The sequence below is a fragment of the Lolium rigidum genome, chromosome 2, assembly GCF_022539505.1.
Source record: "Lolium rigidum isolate FL_2022 chromosome 2, APGP_CSIRO_Lrig_0.1, whole genome shotgun sequence".
Lineage (NCBI taxonomy): Eukaryota > Viridiplantae > Streptophyta > Magnoliopsida > Poales > Poaceae > Lolium > Lolium rigidum.
Window position 1 is genome coordinate 111,022,889 of NC_061509.1, and position 7,174 is coordinate 111,030,062.

The 7,174-nt window shown below is 42.7% G+C and overlaps 1 long non-coding RNA gene across 2 annotated transcripts; it reads left to right on the top strand.

Annotated features, from left to right (window-relative positions):
* The first annotated feature begins 478 nt into the window (after window positions 1-478).
* Window positions 479-3,604, top strand: LOC124692230. 2 transcript variants are annotated; one of them, XR_006999420.1, is made up of 3 exons: window positions 479-2,421; window positions 2,570-3,194; window positions 3,353-3,604. It is a non-coding gene; the product is annotated as an uncharacterized LOC124692230 (long non-coding RNA). The 2 variants fall into 2 exon arrangements; XR_006999419.1 differs by having other exon boundaries at window positions 2,570-3,604.
* Window positions 3,605-7,174: the final 3,570 nt, after the last annotated feature.

Genomic DNA, 7,174 nt, shown 5'->3' on the forward strand with positions numbered 1-7,174 from the left:
CCCCCACCGAGCCGTCTAGATTCGGTTTAGACCATTCAGTAGAAAGAGGAGAACCGGCCCAAAAGAGTACAAAAGATTTTCACCAATAGCAGAGGCCTCGAAATCGCAAACGCTACTTACGACTTGAACACTGCTCCACCTTTCACCTTGTCGCAGTGCTCGAGCCCCGTAACAACATATGTATACCGATGTCGGCAATGTACAGTTGTCGATTTAGTCACTTGGGCACGCGCGCATGATGTGATTGCCAGCTCGGCCATTAGTTAACAGTATAATGGAACGAGTTAGGAGCCCTCACAGCGCTTTGGAAACCTGTACCGTCCGATCTTCCTTCCATCGCGTTAGACGGGCCAGCGTTCCTTACCGGGCTGCTACTCCAGAAATCGACTTCGGTAGCTCCTGGTTATTTGGGCCTCGCTGCAACCCATCATAGTAAACGATCCACGAGCCCAAAAGAAATCCACTTCGTTGCCTTTCTCCCCTAGCTAGCGTCTCATCCCCTCCACGACTCCACAAGACCGCTGGTGCTCACGATCCCAAACGGCGGCGCCTCCTCCAGCTCCAGGTCTCTGCATCGAGTAGCTTGGAACGCATCCCTGCCCTGGATGCTCGCCTATCTCGCGCGGCATCAGGCGAGCCCTAGTGTTGTCGCCATGCCCACCCGCGCGGCCAGGGAACCAGTTCGGGCAACCGCCCAGCCATCTCCGTGACGGCAACAAGGCTAGGCAACGGCCACTCCTCCGGCAACCAAGCCCTCTACCAGACTACCACTTTGCCCACCAGGTACCTCTGTACCTCTCCCTCCCCGGTTTCGCCACCGCTATCTGGTATGTGGAGGTGTGAACTCTTAATCGACAAATTTTCGAGGTGTGACATCGGGTTTTTGTGCTGGTTGGGCGGACGATGTGCAATTCTGTGCACAACATAGGCTGCTGGGCACTCAAGATTCTCGTGGTGGCCGTCATGGTATTCTTCGATAGCAAGTAGCAACAACACTGGCCTGCCTAGGCAGTCACAGACGCAGTAGCACGTGAAATTCGAGGTGTATGTGTGCGACTGCATCAAAATCCATGCCTGATGGCTGATTCCTCCTTTATAATTTGGATTCACCTGTCCTTTCAATGCAGAGGATATATGCATGGGAGGTTTCTTTCAGATCGCACAACATATACGTCTGATGTTGTTCAGTTTAAACTGATCCACCATTTTAGTTTGACCTCTGAAAAATACATGCTATGCAATCTATATAAATTATTAGCTGCAACCAGATGTTTGAAAGAATGACTTAGAAACTTATTCATTTTCTTCTTATTCATTAGGAAGCAAATTAATTATAATATCTGAACCATAGCGTGTGAATATCTAATATTATTATGCATTTGGTAAGCCACTTGGAGTAGTTCTTTCATTTTCTTCTGCATGATCCATTTTACATACTTATCATATAACCCTGCTCAATTCTCTCTGAAAGTTTATTCACACACTGTTACATCATTAATTTCCATGATATCTAGCTTTCTCGGAGTGTATGATATGTACAGCATTGCAAATTCAGGGCGTGCAATCTTGTGGCAATTAATTATGTTTATGTTTGATCAAATAAAAAGCATCACAAACTAAGGAATCTTTGATATAACTGTGATGGTGTTCTATATTTTTCATTAGAAAAAGATTACCAAAGCAATGGAGAAAGAAGAAGTCACATGATCCACGCTATTGTAAGGCCATATAAGGCTAGGGTGTGATTGGGCACATAGTGCAAGGCCTGGTCCTTGTCGTGCATTATAATATCTCGGGCTGGATATATCACTTGTGAAATCACCAAAAATTAGCAATCCAAGGTCGTTACATATGGGTAAACTGTAATGGACATCAGTATCTGAGTGTGGAGCTTCATTACCTGCTTGGCTGGTAATACTTCTGTGCATGTCTTCTGCACAATCATATGTTTGTACATTTGAAATCCTTTCAGGTTGAATAGACAACAGAGTAGCAAGCCAGAAATAGCAATGATAGTGGCGGACGCTGTCATCCTGGAACATGCCACTGGACAGTACCTATGATATCTCTTATTTGTTTTACTATTGATTTAGTTAATGTGCCATTAGCATTATTTAATTGGAGGCAAAGGAGAAATATTATGTTTGAAAACTGATAGTCTAATAATATTTATCCAACTTGTTGTATTAATTGATTATAAACCATCATATATTTCAGACTGAGATCTCGCCTTGAAATTTTATTGTACTCCTAAACTTTCATTGTTTAGGTGGCACAAGTAATAGTGAACAACGTGTCTCTGGAAAAAAAACTTATAAATCATCCTTTTGGATGTTTGCTTTCTCTTAGGTCTTTATGTGGCCACGGGTGATGATTACCATGTCTACGCACTTTTCCTAGATACACTTCACTTTCCTCAATGTAAGAGCATATATGTGTTGTTTTGGACATTTTTCATTCTCTGCATGTCCGTTCAGATGTAGAATCACAATTCTTCATTCTTAGTTCATTGATAAATTTCAGAGCTATCACCTCCCTCTTAGTATGGCGTGAATTTTCTGCATTTCAGGTTCTTAAGTTCTCCTTGCTAGGAGCTTGCATGCTCTGCTCAGGAACAGTTATTTTGATTTCACTTGTACATATCGTTCAAGACAGGTATACTTACTCGGCTATTAATTTTATTCTCTTTGTGCAAAACGTTTATTCGGGCAACAAGGGGGTGAAACTAAAAATGCAAAAGAGAGTTTGATTGCTTATCAAGTATAGTATCCCTCATTAATGATTATGTTTTCCCTATATCCCTTTCTGTTTGTTGTTGCCTATGTATCTATACCAAGGAAATTTGCTGAGCTGTAGCAGGTTTATTTTTAGTTCCCCTTGCATGCAGACCATCCTAATCGGTAAGTATGATAGAATGCATCAACACATAATTGCTATTTTTTACAGATTTGCCACGATATCTCATATGTTGCATTCTATTCTTTGTTTTGGTATTTAGAATAAATTTATCTAGATTGATTAAGCTTCACATAACTGGAACAATGATATGGTGGTATCACTTTTCATTTGAATGAATACACAATTGCGTTGTTTTATTTAGTTCCTTCTTTGATTGTTATCTATTTTTTTTCCTTCTATAGCAGTTGTTGATGTGCATTAAGGGATAAGCCAATTCCTTCTATCAATTCATCATGGTATTGCTCCTCAACTGGTTATTCTAAATTAGTGGCCAGTTCTTTAGTTGTGATTTTGCAATGCATTTATAATTGCTGTATTCTATTGTGATTCTCTAGGATCTTTTCTGGTAAATTTACTTGGTCAATTCCATTGTAGACTTATAAGAACATTTCAGGTTTCGGGGACTGCATCTTCAATATAGTTACAAAACTTTAGAAAGTCCTTTAAAGGATGTTCCCTTTCTGTAATAAAACTTGAGTTTGTATAACAAGTTGGTATGATATTACAAAACTAGCAATCTGGGACTATTCATGATTTACATCTCAAAGAAAGAAATGAAGTGAAATAGCGAGTTTGTTGATGTAAAAAAATGAATATCGATCTGTTTGTATATATGTTATTTTCTTGCTTCATATTGTTTTGTCAACTCATTGAAAATCTGTATAATCATTTGTTTTGCTTAGTGACATGGCCACTACTTGCATTATTTTCTCATGTTTCGATCTATGTACTAAATTTTTGAGCAAATGTCCCAGCTATTTTGAGACATTGTGTTGATTGTTCAGACAGTTTACCTAACATTGTTAAAATTGTCTCCATTTTCTTTACTAAGGACGGGCGCAGCAACGCGCGCCTTGATGGTCTAGTATCTCAAAAGATCCGACGATATACCTAGCCATGGGCAGCCTAGCCAGCCCAAAATTCCTAGGCTTGAGCCAGCCCGAGCATGCCTATGTGTTGGGCATGTGCTGAAGATTTAGGTCCGATGATCGGGCCGAGCCGGGCCTAGGCTTGAAAATTCTGTCAATTAGGGAAGAGGCCCAGTTCAAGGCCCGATGGGTAGTTGCAATGGGCCATGGCCAAAATTTTAGGCCCGACGTTCGGGTTGGGCCGGGCCTGGGGCTGGATTTTTGCGCCGGGTTTTGTTAGGAATGGCCAAAAGCCCGAACCCGCCCGGCCTGAACAATGCCCAGGTATGTCCGACAATAAATACACTCATATGGAACCTTTTCTAGTTTTCTTTGCATTCATTTCCAATGTTTAAAAAATCGGTCGAGATAACAATTTATCGTCCGATTAATCTCAAATCGGGTGGTAACGGATAATTTTTTGCATATGGGTAGATTTATGATGGTACTGATATTTCGGCCGATTTTCCGTCTGATAACTCATATTTCGGCCAAATTTCAGTTAAATTTCGCTGCAACTCGGTCTGGTAGTCGATAATTTCACCCAATAGTCTTGAATTGTGCATTAGCTCAAATTTTCGATTTTTATTGATTCAAATGCAAGGATTTTTTTGAGATCAAAGCTATGATTATATTAATTTAAAACGGCATAATCCGATGCCACCAGGTTCCTAACCAGCTCAGGGGAGAACCCACCCAAACATTACAGACCTTATTATCACAGCCCTCTTTAGCGCAGACATGCGCCACACCATTACAAGAACGCCGAACATGACTAATTTGGTAATCAGCAGAAGCTTCCAGAAGCACCGAACGGTCAATCTCGCTACTTCCCAGCTTTGCCACCGTGCTCAGTCAATCGGACTCCATACGAACCTTGGTAGAACCCTGATCCCTTGCTAGCTCCAGGGCACCTTTGCATGCCAACGCCTCCGCATGCTCACCATCCAGCGCAGAGGGTAAAACATGGCAAGTTCCCGCTAGGAACTCCCTATGGTGATTCCTGAGAACCACTTCGCAGCCTCCAGTGCCAGATCCCGCATGAAAGGCTCCATCGACATTTGCTTTGTGCCATCCCTCACCAGCAGGGCACCACCGCACCACCGCCCTCGGTGCCTTCGCCACAGGAGGGTCCTTGAGCTTCATCCACTCCTCCACCAGGAACAAAGATTTACCCCGCAATATCTTTTGGGTTACCAACCTTGTCGTCATCCCGGGCATCGTTTCGAGCAAGCCACAGTTGATACAGCGTCATGATCGCAACGGAGATTTTTTCTGTTCAATGCTTCAACGTTATTTTTACATAGTATATTATAGAAATTTTACTGCTGAAATTAGGATTTACAAAAATAAGCCGATAAATGACCGACCAATAAAATCAATTAATTGGCCGATAAACGATTAAGTTAAGGATTAAGATTTCTTGAACATTGTTCATTTCTAAACAATCCACTTGCCCACAGGAACGCTACAAATCCCCACGGGCCATGGCAAGTAGTGTGCATAACATGGACCTGCAGGAATCCAGCTGCTGCCTGCCGACCAATTTGTGGTGCTAATCATGCGGCACTAGCTCTCACCAATGAACTACCCTGTGGTTGGTTTATCTTTACTAAACTCTAAGACTAAAAAGTGATAGAAGCGGTCTGTAATTCGGTCAGAGCACACGCAAGATTAGAAGATACGTTGTGCACTAGAACCCACTCTTGTTTAACTAAGAAAGGATTAGGGATGATTATGATGCTTGATTAGTTCGGAATTAATCATGTCATCATAAGAGGGCTTGACCCACTTGGCCACTATGCGCATAATGCAAAGGTGACATGTGGAGTATATTAAAAAAATGGTTTTTTTTTTTTTGACAGAACACAGCACTTTATTAATCACATAACATCAATACAAAGAGTTTTCCGGATCGACACCGGAGCAGAAAACGATATAAAACCTGGACTAGTTACATCGCAGGAACTAGCCAGAATATGTGCTGCTTCATTCAAAGAACGATAGACATGTCGAAAGGTGGCCGAGTCAAAACCCGCCACCAAAAGCTTGATGTCCGAAACCACAGCTCCCACCATAGAACGATCCGGTTTGCAAGAATGAATGCGCTGGATAAGGGACAAACAGTCAGAAGCAAAAATCACCTTCGTGTATCTCTGCTCTTTGGCGACAGTCACCGCCCGAAGCAACGCCAAAGCTTCAGCCAACTCTGGAGAAGTGAAACCTCGGAGAGGCTCACTGACCGCCAAAACGCAAAGACATGTATGATCTCTGAAAACTGCACCTACAGCCATCCGACGTTGCACCGGAAACAATGCAGCATCGACATTCACCATTACCTCTCCAGTTGGTGGCGGTGTCCATTTCAGAACTTTGCTGGACTCACACCTGGAAACTGGTTTGGTTTTAAAACAGTGCAGAACAATCATGTCAACATACGTAGTGATCTTCATACTAGTTTGTTTTGGATCAGGGGTTTGTTTGTTATTCCTTGCATCATTCCTTGCTTCCCATATGTACCAACACCCCACAGCCAAAATCGTTGCCTCCAACTCAGAAGCTCGCATAAGAAAATTGAACAACCACAATTTCGGTGACACAAAGTCACTACGTGCCAGCTGAAAGCTGAAAGTATTCTTGACACAACGCCAAACTTCCCTCGCGAATTGACACTGAAGAAAGGCATGCTCCACATCTTCCTCCCTTCCACAAAAGATACAAGCATCACTCGCAGGGATATGGTGTCGTACCAGCTAAACACCACTAGGCAAACAATCATGAGCAAATCTCCAAAATTGAATTTTCATCTTGCCCGGTGCGTTAATTTTCCAGACCATCTTCCAGTTTTTATCCTCAATAGCAGCCGAGGATGAAGAAGCCCCGCCATGCCTGCTGCGTGAGACAAAGAACTTGTCTGATCTAGCGAAGTTGTAGGCTGACTTGACTGAATAAATACCGTTCTTAGTATAAGGCCAGCGAACAAAATCTCCCCCTTCCTTGCAAATCTGAATCTGCATGATTTTGTCAGCCGTTTCCTCATCAAAGAAAGCATATACAGTCTCAGGAATCCACGACCTAGTCTGATCATCAATCAAACAGTGCACAGTTGCAACATCAGGGATAGTTTTGACAGGTCGGAGCATGTAAGGAGGTCGACCTGGAATCCAATTATCCGAGGTGATCTTCACAGATCATCCATCCCCAATGCCCCATTGCATACCTCGCTGCAGTAGATCACGACCAAGAAAAATGCTTCGCCATGTATACGAGGATGACCGAGGCTTTGAAGCATGCCAAAAATCTGTGAA